This window comes from Macaca mulatta, chromosome 3 (assembly GCF_049350105.2).
Source record: "Macaca mulatta isolate MMU2019108-1 chromosome 3, T2T-MMU8v2.0, whole genome shotgun sequence".
NCBI classification, from domain to species: domain Eukaryota; kingdom Metazoa; phylum Chordata; class Mammalia; order Primates; family Cercopithecidae; genus Macaca; species Macaca mulatta.
In genome coordinates, this window is record NC_133408.1 from 115,635,054 (window position 1) to 115,650,064 (window position 15,011).

General features: G+C 39.6%; 1 long non-coding RNA gene across 2 annotated transcripts in view; it reads left to right on the plus strand.

Annotated features, from left to right (window-relative positions):
* Positions 1-15,011, plus strand: part of LOC106997524 (uncharacterized) — a 77,631-nt gene that overhangs the window by 637 nt on the left and 61,983 nt on the right. The window lies entirely within an intron of this gene.

Genomic DNA, 15,011 nt, shown 5'->3' on the forward strand with positions numbered 1-15,011 from the left:
CCCGCGCGCCGCCCGGGCGCCGGCCTGTTGGGGGCGCGCAGGAGCCGCGTCTCCTAGCAACGCCAAAACAAGGTCGAGTTCGAATCGGCCTAGCGCTGGCTGCCCGCGAGGTCGGATGGGACTTCCGGCCTCACCCCTGAGCGGTTGCTCCCGGTATCCCTGTCTGTGGCGGCCCGCCAGCCTGGCACGATTCCCCACCCCCCCCGGCACGGCCTTGGGGCGCCTAGGGCATCTGCGGGGCAGCCGCCAAGTGATGCGAGGTTAGGGATTCCGTAGTTCACGGGTTACGGGTGGTCCCGTATATATCGAGGTGACGTGGAGGTCCCCAAGTAGTTGGTCTTAAGCGGCCTGGGTTGGCTGGGCTGGTAACTGTGCCTGCCTTCGCTTTTTGTAGAGCAAGTGAACGCGCTCTCTCACGTGGTTCTAGCAGCATCCCTGGGAGCTGGCGACAGATAGAAATATTCCAGTTTGACACATAAGGAAATACACTCTGAAAGATGAAAGATGTTTCTTTTTTTCTTTTTCTTTCAAATTGCTCACGCAATTTTAATTGCGATAATTTCCGATATACCATTCAACTAAACAATTTGCATATGCTGTAGTGAGACATGGGAGTAAGAGTATTTTGCTTGAGTGTCCAGTTCTCTTTAAAACCAGCGTTTGCAGTTAACGACTTGGAAAATACAACACAAAAAGCCATCTAGCCTTTTTAAAAAATCTCTATTTATCCCTTCAAAATTCCCTTTGTGGCCATATACATACTAGGTGGCTCTACCTGCAGAAAGCTGCATTTTCCAAGCAGCGAGAGAGTTTAATCCTTAACTTTCCTGTACTCCTGCCTCTGCTGGCTCCTTTGCATTTTTGTTTGCATCCTCTTCTTTGTCTTCTGTGCCTTTCGTTCTAGGTTAATCTGAGCAAGCTCTTCACTTTTGTCTGTGATATATTTTAGCAGTGAATTACTCCTTCTGGCTAAGAGCTTCACATCTTCAGTGTTAATGGTGGTTCTTTTCGCATGTCTTGCACACATTTCTAGATCTTGCACTGTCGAAAAGTTAGCTCCAAAATTGCTGCAATGATAAGTTTGCTGAACTGCATCTCTGCCCAATGCCACTTCCTCGCAAAGACAACCCACAGTGTAGTGCACTACTGCTTCCTTGGCCCTCTGTTGGTAAGAAAATGGCTAAGAAAATCCCTGCTGCTCTTCCGCCTCCATTTCCTCCTTCTTCAGAACGGGGAGGCAAACGCACGGAAAGGAAAGAGGCTGTGGGGCAGCGGCCAGATTGGATTTTCCCTCCGCAGCCCTAAAGGGATGTTTCTAATGACCCAAGGAAAATTAGCGGTGGTCCTGAAACTGTTCATCTAAGTCTACTAGTCATCAAATGCAAAATGCTTTTCACTGGATGATTCTGACTAAATGTAGTTTTGTCTTTGATCAATAAGTTCACAAATATTTATTGAACACCTAATAGGCTGTAGACACAATTCTGTGTGCTTGGGGATAAAATGGTGAGCAAAACACACTGTCCCTGCCCTTGTGGAATATTGGAGTCTCTATGGATGAATAAATTTATAAAATGTTTTCAGCGGTAATTTCAGGGTTCTTATGACAACTTGCAAAAGAAGTAATGACTTAAAGTTGTAGGAAAGCTTTAGTCGACAAAACATCTTTTTGGTGAAGGCTGTAAGATTGTAACTTGGAAGAACCTATATGGTACACTTTTTTAAAATTGTCCTTTTTTTCTTTTTAAATATAGATTGGAGTTTCCTCAAGAAATATCATAGTTTTTCTCAAGACCACTATTGCCAGTGATATGTATTTCTTTTATGACTAGCACAGGAACGTGCATACTTGTCATACTGGATTCTTAAAGTCGAAAACAGCCTGGCCAACGTGGGGAAACCCCACCTCTACGAAAAATACAAAAAATTAGCCGGGCGTGGTGGCAGGCGCCTGTAATCACAGCTACTCAGGAGGCTGAAGCAGGAGAATCACTTGAATCTGGGAGGCGGAGGTTGCAGTGAGCCGAGATCGCGCCATTGCACTCCAGCCTGTGCAACATGAGCGAAACTCTGTCTCAAAACAAACAAACAAACAAACAAAAAAAGAAAAAAGCAACGTAAAATCCTAAGTTCTAAGCACAATGCATAATTTCAAGACAGCCACACTAATTTTGGGAATAAAACCTAGAAACATCAAATGGCATATTCAATTAATTATATTGATCTATTATAAACTATAATTAATCTATTATAAACTAAGGATTGCCTGATTATTTATAATTGTGAAATCTCATTAGCCATTCACATAATCAGCAAATAATTGATAAAGGGCTTAGTGCAATACCCTATTTCCTTTTCTTGGAAATTCAACAGGGATTCTTTATTAAACTGGAATAACTTGCAGATCCTCCTTAAGTCAAGAATTTAGAGCAAGAAAATTCTATGGCCACCCGCTGTTTACAGTAGTTTTGAAACCAGTAGGCCCTTCCAGTATTCCTTGCATAGTCTTCCCTGGAGCAAAAAGGGGAAAAAGGAAAACAAAAACACTGAGGGCTTCCAATCTTGCAGAATCACCCTCAGTGAATTGCACTTTCATGTTATACTCTAGGTTTTAAAACTACAGTAGTCGTTGGCAAACTGCAGCCTATAGGTCAAATTCAGGAGGTAAGAATGGTTTTTACATGTTTAAAGGCTGGAAGAGAATGGATAAGAAAAGAATATGCAATCAAGATAATCTGTGCCCCCTCCCCCCAACAACACACACATACAAAATAAATGTGCTCTCTGCTTCTGTAGAAAAATGTTTGGTATGCCTGTTCTCTCTCTCTCTCTCTCTCTCTCTCTCTCTCTCTCTATATATATATATATATATATAAACCATATGAAAACAACAACAAATGATACTAAAAGCAATAGAATTTGTGGAACACAAAGTTCACTTTGTTTCATGATCTTATAGAAGACCCATTCAGAGATTTTACTTATATTCTATGCCAGAAAAAAATCCCTTTAGGCTGTAGCTTGTAAACAGTGCTTCAGTGCCCTGGGGTGCCTCGGAATTCCTAGGGGTTCTGTGGGATAGTTTAACTTTTTGAGGGAAACACAGTGACATCTGTTGGACCATATTAATAACTACAAATATCAAGTTTGGATCTATCAATTTCATAAATAGAAAGGTTGGGTATTTATTTTAGCCTGAGGTACCATTAAAAAATTACTGAGGCACTAGGGCTTCTGGGAACCTTGCCTTTAATTATGGTTTTCCAAACTTGGCCAATGATGAGAAAGCATCACCTGTTAATGCTTGTAAATGTATAGATTCCTGGTTCCTCCTGTTTCAGACCCCCCAAATCAGAATCATCAGGAGAGGAGTCAGTGATCTGTATTTTAAGTAAGTATTTCAGATAATTAATGATTAGACACTTAGAAGAAATACTAATCATAAGAAATGGGTAAGTTTTCTCCTTTTAAATAACTACAACTGAGTACTTTGATTCTCTTTTTGAATTAAATATCAGGACCCATATCAAATCTGATGCCTGTGTTCTCACTTTTAAGTAGAAGCTAAACAATGGATACACATAGACATATAGAGTGGAATCATAGACACTGGTGACTTCAAAAGGTGAAACGGTGGGAGAAGGGTGAGGGATGAAATACTACCTATTGGGTACAGTGTACACTATTTGGGTGATGGGTACACTAAATGCCCAGACTTCACTACTACACGATATATCCATGTAACACAACTGCACTTATACCCCCCGAATCTATGAAAATAATAATTAAAAATCAGATGCATGTGGCATTCTTCTTCTCTTCCATAGCCTGATTTTTTATGATAGACATAAGCATGTACATACTGAAATAGTGTCTTTCCTTACCTTTGTCACAGCATGTGTATGTGTGTGTATGTGTATAGATAATATAGATGTATATGTTTAGGGTACCTCACTTTAGTAGTTTCCATGCATATTTATTATGAGAATAATAGAGAATTTATTAGAGAATTATTGAGAGGGATATAAACATTGATTCCCTTGTATCACTTTATTATCATCCTTGCTAAACACATGGCCTTCCTCTCTTAGTTCCTGTTTTGGTTGACGGCAGTTTATTCAGTAGTCCCAAGTGGAAATTTCAGGGCCATGTAAAAAATTCTCCTATATCCCACTTATGATTAGCTATCAAGCTCCCTTTAGTTCATGTTTTTCCGTTCCTATTTCCACTACTTGCATCTGGTTTTTGTGACCTCTCACCTATACTAATTTACCTCCTAACTGATTTTTCAGCTAAAAAGCAGTGGAGCAGGAGTTTGTTTCCTGTGTCTGGCTCCAAGTCTCTTAACAACTGTATTCTAGGGAGTTCACAATTAGGGTAATTCATTTTGATCCATGGCAGCATAGAGCCAGGGTACAATTTTTGATAAAACTTTAAAAAGAGGATGTCAGAAGGGAAGTACAACCCAAAATTCACTAGAAATGGGTCCTAGATAAGAGTTTTCAGAGTCCACAAGTCTAAACCCTCCTCCTGAACTTCTTTTATGGACAGCTTCAAGGCCTAGCTCCACCCAGTTCCAAGTCACAGGACAGTTTGCCCCTTCCTCTGGAAAAGCCTTCACATGCCTCTCCATACCTGAGTGCAGGTCCAACTGCCAAGAAGCCCAGTGGTAAAAAGGCATCATGCCACACTACAACAGGCAGATCCAAAGTTAAGAAATAGGGACCTAGAAAGTGAGTCTTGTGTAGTGTGGCATGATGCCTTTTTACCACTGGGCCTCAGAAGTCAAAGCGTAAGGAGTGAGATGTGAAAGGAAAGCAGCTTTTTTTTCAAATGCTGACAGGTGGAAGAATGGCTGGGCTCAGGCCTCAAAGGAGCCATCTCTAGCTTTAGGCTGGGGAAAGGAGTTTTAAAAGGGGAACTTGGAATGGAGGCATGTGGGAGTGGTGCTGGGTACAAGGTCTATGTGTCTTGTTCTGGTGGCTGTCTTGAGTCATGGTCTACCTGGAGTGCAGGTTGGCATCAGAGTCTCAACAATGGCCAGGTTGTAGATTAACCACCTTGAGGTGATCTCTGGAATTTCACAACTGGGTCTTTGTGTCTAGTTTGTCTTAAGATTAGGCCCTGGGGCTGGGGCTGGTGGCTCACGCCTGTAATCCCAGCACTTTGGGAGGCCAAGGCGGACAGATCATTTGAGGTCAGGAGTTCGAGACTAGCCTGGCCAACATGGTGAAACCCCGCCTCTAATAAAAATACAAAAATTAGCCAGGTGAGGTGGTGGGCACCTACAATTCCAGCTACTCAAGAGGCTCAGGTGGCAGAATCCCTTGAACTCTGGAGGTGGAGGCTGCAGTGAGTTGAGACCATGCCACTGCACTCCAGCCTGGGCAACAGAGTGAGACTGTCTCAAAACAAACAACAACAAAAAACTTTAGCCCCTGCAACTTCTAAGTAAGCACATAATTAGATAAGTGTCTGGTGGGAAGGGCCCAGAGAGAGAGTTTTAAAGTATGTTTTAAGGCTAAAAGCAGGAAAGGAAAAAAGTTTCAATATACATTTTGAAGCTAAACAACTTGGTTACACTGGGATGACTGACAGAACATCCAGTCCAACAGGGCCTCAATAGGGGCCACATCAGAACAAATGAGTCCTAATTCTTTCCAGCTTTAACTAATATTGTGTGTTATATTTTATTTCTACAGTCCAGATCTGTGCACACTTTTGTACATTTCTGTCTTCTTCCACTAACATTTTAATCCTCTCTGTCACAAGTTTCCATGGCCTCTTGTTGGAGTACTCCAAGGCTCCTTAGGTCTTTATACTTTTTCCTTACGTAATTTTATCCAATACCAGGGATTTAAACAATCTGTATTCTCCCAAATTTTTCTCAACATAGACATCTTTCCTGAACTCTACAAATGAATGGCAGATAAGCATCTCAGCCCCTAAACCTGTTCTTTTCACTCAATATTTATCTCATTCATTAGAACTCAATATATCTACATCCTCATACATCATACATGACCCCTCAGCAAGTCCTCTTGACACACATATTCAAACCTGACCACTTCTCACCACCACCACTGCTCTGTCTCTGCTGCCCATCAAATTCCAGAGCCTCTCATGTAATCTCTGTGCTTCCGAGGGTAAGCTCTTTCTGAGGCTTCAATATCACCTCCTCAGAGAGGCCTTCCCTGAACACCTTATTTAAGGTATCTGCCTTGAACCCTTCTCTCCACCAGAACTCTCTATTCCTTACTCTGCTTTTGTTTTTCTTCTTTGCACTTGTTACTACCTGACATGATTCATATCTGTCTATTGTGTTGGTTCTCTAACTGTCCCCCCTCTTATTTCCTATTGTAAGTTCCAGGAAGCAAGGATGTCAATATTGTGTGCTACCTTATCCCCCGTATTTACAGTGATGTGTGTGTGTGGCACACAGTAAGAATTCAGTGGATTTATTGAATGAATGCTTATTATCCTAAGAATAACTACTCAAACAAGAATCCACAGACCTCCACAAAAAAAGGATAGTTTTTTTTTTTTTTTTTTCTGAGATAGAGTTTCACTCTTATTGCCCAGGTTAGAGTGCAGTGGCACAATCTTGGCTCACTGGAACCTCTGCCTCCTGGGTTCAAGTGATTCTCCTGCCTCAGCCTCCCGAGTAGCCAGGATTATACATGTGTGCCACCATGCTCAGCTAATTTTTGTGTTTTTAGTAGAGATGGGGTTTCACCATGTTGGCCAGGCTGGTCTCAAACTCCTGACCTCAGGTGATCTGCCCACCTTGGCCTCCCAAAGTACTGGGATTACAGGCGTGAGCCACCATGTCCGGCCAAAAAAAGTTTTAGTTTTGAAGGCAAATGTTCATACAGAGAAAATACAAATGACATATACCTATTTATTCTTAAATAGGCATGAATCCTGGAGAAACCACTTTGAATGCAATAGTACACAATAGAATGCCTAGCTTTTCAATGTAAAATATCTGCATTAACAGTTACTTCACTATTAGTAAAACCAATAGTCAGGTACTTGTTATGTTTTTATACCTAATGGTCCCATTCAAGGGGTTTTCTAGGCTGGGTGTGGTTGCTCACACCTGTAATCCCAGCACTTTGGGAGGCCAAGGCAGGCGGATGACCTGAGGTCAAGAGTTCAAGACCAGCCTGGCCAATATGGTGTAACCTCGTCTCTACTAAAAATACAAAAACCAATCAGCTGGGCGTGGTAGCACGAGCCTGTAGTCCCAGCTACTCAGGGAGGCTGAGGCAGGAGAATCGCTTCAACCCAGGAGGTGGGGTTTGAATGAACTGAGATCGTGCCACTGCATTCCAGCCTGGGTGACAAAGGGAGACTCTATCTCGAAAAAAAAAAAAAAAAAAAATTAATAAAGGGGGGGTTTCTAAATCCTAAGAGCAGGAGGCCCCAAGGGAATATTCAGACTTGTACAACTTCTAAGGCAGAAACTAATTATAATTTTGAGAAAAATAATTTTTCTCTACCTTCAAACCATCAATGTTTAACTCACATTTCAGCCAGATTTTTTCTGTTTTAAGCATTTCTGGTTTAAACATTTTTTTTGTTTGTTTTTATCCAATATTTGTTTGTTTTATTACTGTTGGTTATCTTGTGGTAGGGGTGAAGGCACAAATATCAGAGTGCATATGATTAGCACTATCACACTATTCCCTTTGAACAAGAAGTGAAAAAATCATTTTATCACCATGAGTTGGGAATGGGCAGAAATTTCCTTTTAATTTCATAAAATGTATTCCTTATATATTTATCTGTCTAGATAAAGCAAAATGACTCTTACTACCAAGGGTTCATATGTGCCTGATATATAACAATCACTGTTCAAATGATTGTTTAGAACAACCATATATAATTGCAAGTGCTCCCTCCTTGTGAAAAACAGAATAAAACTGGGCATGGTGGCTCAGGCCTGTAATCCCAGCTACTTGGGAGACTGAGGCAGGAGAATCGCTTGAACCTGGGAGGCAGAGGTTGCAGTGAGCCGAGATTGTGCCACTGCACTCCAGCCTGGGCAACAAGAGAGAAAATCCATCTCAAAAAAAAAAAAAAGAGAAGAGAAAAAAAAGAAATTAGACAACTAATTTCAAATTATCTAATATAAACCATCTGCATAGTTAATGAGGGAAATTTAGTTTTTGCTCAAAAGAGAATTTGTATCATAGCACTTCGGGAAGTTTTATTTAAGACAAAATATTTTGATATCTAATGAAATGATACAGAGTAGAAATATTGCGTCAAATACCAACCACCCCCAATTTTTAAAGGATTCCTAACAATTTTAGATATCTTTAAATGAACTCTATGGATATATACAAAACAAATAAACAACATATTAGTTCTTTTTGCAAGGGACTACCCACTGAGTAAGTTCATTAAGACAATTTAGAAAGACCATGGCCTAAGATTCTAGGGAAAATAATGGGAAGAGAAAGTTTTATTATATTTCTCTTAAACCTATTTTATTTATTAATTCACTTATTTAAAGACAAATTCCACAAACATGTTATAAAGCAGTGGGCTAGTACTGGAACATACACTTAGAAAACTGTAACTTGGCCAGGCGTGATGGCTCATGCCTGTAATCCCAGCACTTTGGGAGGCTGAGGTGGGCGGATCATGAGGTCAACAGATTGAGACCATCCTGGCCAACGTCGTGAAACCCCATCTCTACTAAAAATACAAAAATTAGCTGGGGATGGTGATATGTGCCTGTAGTCCCAGCTACTCAGGAGGCTGAGGCAGGAGAATCGTTTGAACCCAGGAGGCTGAGGTCGCAGTGAGCCAAAATTGCGCCACTGCACTCCAGCCTGGCGACAGAATGAGACTCCATCTCAAAAAAAAAAAAAAAAACAAAAACTATAACTCGACCTTTGTCGTATTGAGTGTGTGTGTGTGTGTGCGCGTGCGTGCGTGCGTGATTGTTTGTACCTAATGGAAGTGGAGGAGTTGACCAGGTGAGGCAGGTGATAATGTGGAAGACAAAGGATAAATCAAGTAATTTTAATATAATTTATTAATTCTAAGGAAGAAATAACTGATTTATGATGGTCAATAATAAACTACTTTTTCATTACTTCATAATTAGCATTTGAGGGGCATTTTAAAATTATAAAATGATTATATAATTGGGTCATTTTAAAGTTACAAGTCAAGTAGAATTTTTGTTTCCATTTTGAGTCCTCAGGTACTGATGAAAAACAGCACACTTAACTAGAAACTTTTTTCTTGACGAATGATGAGGAAAGATTAAGAAAAAAATTAAAGTATGTCATATGTATTTGAATATCAACGTATCTATCACTCTATAAATAATATATTTTGGTTGCCTATGGAGAACAAGACAAAACTTAAGTGAGCTTTCCATTGTGGTTCAAAAGTCTAATATACAAAGTCTAATCCAATATACCATTAATACAAAGAGTCTTCTATACCTTAATTTATTTTAAATTTCTACTTGCTATTGTATTTTATGTTTCAGTGTACATTAAGGAAATACTTTATCACAACTGGGATATATATTGAATACCTCAATGCTACCATATGTACAATAGTTATTTTACTTTGATGTTCAAGTTGCTGGGCATAGGCAAATCCAAATTATTTTTTATAGCTAAAAATATAAGTGATGGTTATTGAAATGACTAGCGTGTCAAAATGTCACATGTACAAAATGTCATGGTGATATGGTTTGGCTCTGTGTCTCCACCCAAATCTCATGTCAAATTGTAATCTTCAATGTTCAGGGAGGGACCTGGTGGGAGGTGATTGGATCATGGAAGTAGTTTCTAATGGTTTAGCACCATCCCCTTAGTGGTGTTTCATGATAGAGTTCTCAAGAGACCTGGTTGTTTGAAAGTGTATAGTATATCCCCCTTCATTCTGTCACCATGTGAAGATATGCTTGCTTCCTCTTCGCCTTCTGCCATGATTGTAAGTTTCGGGAGGCCTCCCAGCCATGTTTCCTGTACAGCCTTGGGAACCATGAGCCAATTAAGCCTCTTTTCTTTATAAATTACCCAGTCTCAGGTATTTCCTTATAGCAATGTGAAAATGGACTCATACACACAGTTAATTCTAAAATGAGATGTTAATAGTAAGTGGATAGAAAATGATTCATGAATAAACCTGTCCTCAACAAACTTAGTCAAATCAGGATAACAATAATCCAGTGTAGAAAAGGATAAGAGCTATAGCAAGGGTATACACTGAAGAAAATCAAAATAATTTCACTCCAAAGCATGGCTCCCTAGTATAATGAGATGGTTAAATTAAAAACTATTAGAGATCAACAAGTACTGGAAGAGATTTTCCCCTTATCCACATAAGGGCTCACCAAAGAGAATAATGTTCTTGTTCCTTCCTTGTTATATTATTCCTTATAGGAAAGAAGACTAAAAATGTAATCACACTTGAACAGACCCTTTTTTAAGATAATAACTGTCTCCAAGGATCATTAAATTCCTAAGAGAACTGTTGACAAGTGAATCTCTGTTCCCCAATCTAATCATTCTCTCTAGTAATTATATTGCCTCTCAATAGAATTCCTCTTCTCCTACCTCCCATAAGCTGTTTTGCCAGCATCCAAGCCCCCATTCTTTCCATAATCTCAAGATGGTATATAAGCTTCTGTACCTCATTGGGAAGTTGGGTCTTCATTCTGAAGGCCAAGAAGCTTGGTCTCCACAACCTAAAGTCCTGTGGAAATGTTTGAATATGTGAGTTTACTTTCAACCAGGAAGAATGGGCACATATCATGGAAAAGATAGTATTGAAGATGGATTCTTAAAAAAGGCTTTGTGCCTGTGCATGCTGGGGGAAAGTAAGGCAAAGTTAAGGGGCCTGGAGAGGGAGCTACGTTCTAGGAAGAAACAGACAGCATAAGCAAAGTTGTAGAAGGAGAGAATCAGGATGTGCTCCAAAGAAATAGCAAGTAATTTATATGTTAATTAGAACATAGGGTTGTATGACATGAGACAAATACAAGGAAAAAGGTGGACCCTGATAATGAGTGACTTGAATATATTGGTTAGGAACTTTGACTTCTTTTGAAACCACCTTTGCAAAAATTATGACAGTGAAAGTAGTCTGTCTTAGAAAAATTATGACAGTGAAAAAAATCTGGCATATCTGACTTCATCTTGCTTCTAACCTCACAAGCTGTCCTTGTTCATTGCAGGGTGTAGGCCAAGCTAACTATGGGAGAAATTTAGTTTATATTTAACTTTAAAACAAATATGATAATAGCCTCATCCTGAAATTAACTCACTCCTTGCCCAGGGACCAAAACTGCCTTTGTACAACCAATGAATTCACCACAAGGTTAGAATTGTGGTTCAGGAGACAAGTAGCCAGTGGTCATAAGATTTTTAACCTCTCCAGTTGCTCCTATAGATAATATGGCTATTGTAAAACCTAAGATTGATGTGTTAAAGCAAACCAAATATGGCCTGAGAAGGACTCCAAAATTCTATATTTTAGTCCTTGTGGATGAACTGCAACCTAACCCTAACTTAATAGGTAGACAAGATTGAAAACTTAACTGAGGAGTATGCACCAGTAACAACAGCTGAGTCTTGGCTACTCCCAGCAGCCATATTTCAACCAGTCACATACTGCTGAGTGTTTAAACTGTGTTCAAATAAGGCAAACGCTGAGCTGTAACCAATCCAGTTGTTTCTATACCTCACTTTTGAGTTCTGTATGTCACTTCCATCACTTTCTTTTTTTGTCTATAAACTTGTTCTGACCGTGAGGCATCCCTGGAGTCTCTCTGAATCTGCTATAATTCTGGGGACTGCCCAATTCACAAATCATTTATTGCTCAAACTCCTTTAAATTTAATTAGACTGAAGTTTTTCTTTTAACAGATGTTTGAGCTGTCTTTCAGACTTTGCATTCTGATGGACCAGCTGGCACCACTCCGATTGGTAGCCCATACAAAGAAACTGGTTCACCTATTCTTGTGACCCCCACCCAGGAACTGATTCAGCACAAGAAGACAACTTTGACCCCTGTGATTTCATCCCCAACCCAACCAGTCAACATTCTGCATTCCCTAGCCCTCTGCCTGCTAAACTATACTTGAAAAACCCTAGCCTCCAAATTCGGGGAGGTGGATTTGAGAAACCTCTTCCATCCTTCTGCTTGGCTGGCCCTGCAATTATGAAGCTGTTTCTCTATTTCAACTCTTGCTGTTCTCAGTGTTGGGTTTTTCTGGGCAGTGGACAGGAACAACCTGTCGGGCAATTACACTTTCATTGATGACTCTTTAATGTTACTGCCCTATATCCAGTTAGTCACGAAATCTACATAAAACACTTAGCAGTTTGCCTGGAACAGAGCGAAAACTTCTTAAAAGTAGTTGGTAATGTTTTATGTCTTGACCTGGTTAGTGGTTACATGGACATGCTTATTTTGTTCTAGTTCATCAAGCTGTACACTTACGGTATAAGCACTTTTCTGTATACATTTTATGCTTTAAAAATAGGATTTAAAAAAAGTTTAAGATACTGCTAAGGAATGATAGTGGATTAGGGCTGACCTAACCTTTGGATGCAGTAGTCTCTTGCCATAAATTATTATGCAAAAGGTCACTGATTACCTCCCAGAGAGTACCAAAACAAAAACAAAAACAAAAACAGAAAACCTATTCAATTAAGAGTTAATGAAACAATGAGTCTAACTATTACTAAAGTAATAATATTTAACTTTTGGTGTTAAAAAAATAATCACTATAAATTCTTCTCTCCCCCAAGAAAGAGAAATTAAAGTTTCAGCAAGATGTTTCAGCAAGATGCACAATGTTTATACTATAGACTTGTACACTCCTAAAGTATCTCCATATTTCCCTGAGGTTGTAATATCCCAATTTGTAAGCCTTTGATTGCTGTTTCTTGGCTTGTTTTCTAACCTAATCTGGATAACTCCCTTTTTCCACTCCTCCATGCTCATTTCTGTTGTGCTCTATCCTCATGGGAAAACCGGTTTCTCCAAGTATTCCATACTAATTCATATCTTCACACCTTTTCACATGATGTTCATAATGTTCCATATCCACTCCCACTGCAGCCCCGCAGTGAACCTTATTCATCTGGAGATTTTTTCTTTTTTTCAATGTTGAAAATGAACTTTAAAGGGCTAAGAAACATGATCCTGTATATATCTCACTACTTCTTTTTTTAAAAATTATACTTTAAGTTCTAGGGTACATGTGCACAACGTGCAGGTTTGTTTCAAAGGTATACATGTGCCACGTTGGTTTGCTGCACCCAGTAACTCGTCATTTACATTAGGTATATCTCCTTATGTGATCCCTCCCCCGTCCCCCACCCCACAACAGGCTCTGGGTTGTGATGTTCCCTGTGCTGTGCCCAAGTGTTCTCATTGTTCAATTCCCACCTATGAGTGAGAACACGCAGTGTTTGGTTTTCTGTCCTCGTGACAGTTGCTGAGAATGATGGTTTCCAGCTGCATCCATGTCCCTGCAAAGGACATGAACTCATCCTTTTTTATGACTGCATAGTCTCTCATGGTATTTATGTGCCACATTTTAAGAATCCAGTCTATCATTGATGGACATTTGGGTTGGTGTCAAGTCTTTGCTATTGTGAATAGTGCCGCAATAAACATACGTGTGCATGTGTCTTTATAGTAGCATCATTTATAATCCTTTGGGTATATACCCAGTAATGGGATCACTGGGTCAAATGGTATTTCTAGTTCTAGATCCTTGAGGAATCACCACACTGTCTTCCATGATGGTTGAACTAGTTTAATCTCCCACCAACAGTGTAAAAGTGTTCCTATTTCTCCACATCCTCTCCAGCATCTGTTGTTTCCTGTTAATGATCATCATTCTAACTGGTGTGAGATGGTATCTCATTGTGGTTTTAATGTACATTTCTCTGATGACCAGTGATGATGAGCATTTTTTCATGTCTGTTGGCTGCATAAATATCTTCTTTTGAGAAGTGTCTGTTCATATCCTTTGCACATTTTTTTGATTGGGTTGTTTGTTTCTTGTAAATTTGTTTAAGTTATTTGTAGATTCTGGATATTAGTCATTTGTCAGATGGCTAGATTGCAAAAATTTTCTCCCATTCTGTAGGTTGCCCATTCACTCTTTTTCTTTTGCTGTTTCTTTTACTGTGCAGAAGCTCTTTAGTTTAATTAGATCCCATTTGTCAATTTTGGCTTTTGTTGCCATTGCTTTTGGTGTTTTAGACATGAAGTCCTTGCCCATGCCTATGTCCTGAATGGTTTTGCCTAGGTTTTCTTCTAAGGTTTTTATGGTTTTAGGTCTAACATTTAAGTATTTAATCAATCTTGAATTAATATGGTTTTGCCTAGGTTTTCTTCTAAGGTTTTTATGGTTTTAGGTCTAACATTTAAGTCTTTTTTTTTTTTTGTCTTTTTTTTTTTTTTCTTTTTTGTGGAGAACAGGGTCTCGCTATATTACCCAGGTAGGTCTCGAACTCCTTGGCTCAAGCTGTCCTCCTGCCTCTGCCTCCCTGAGAGCTGGGATTACAGGCGTGAGCCACCGTGCCCGGCCACATTTAAGTCTTTAATCAGTCTTGAATTAATTTTTGTATAAAGTGTAAGGAAGGGATCCAGTTTCAGCTTTGTACTTATGGCTAGCCAGTTTTCCCAGCACTAATTATTAAATAGGGAATCTTTCCCCATTTCTTGTTTTTGTCAGGCTTGTCAAAGATCAGATGGTTGTAGATGTGTGGTGCTATTTCTGAGGCCTCTGTTCTGTTCCATTGGTCTATATATCTGTTTTGGTACCAGTACCATGCGGTTTTGGTTACTGTAGGCTTGTAGTATAGTTTGAAGTCAGGTAGCATGATGCCTCCAGCTTTGTTCTTTTGGCTTAGGATTGTCTTGGCAATGTGGGCTCCTTTTTGGTTCCATATGAACTTTAAAGTAGTTTTTTCCAATTTTGTGAAGAAAGTAATTGGTAGCTTGATGGG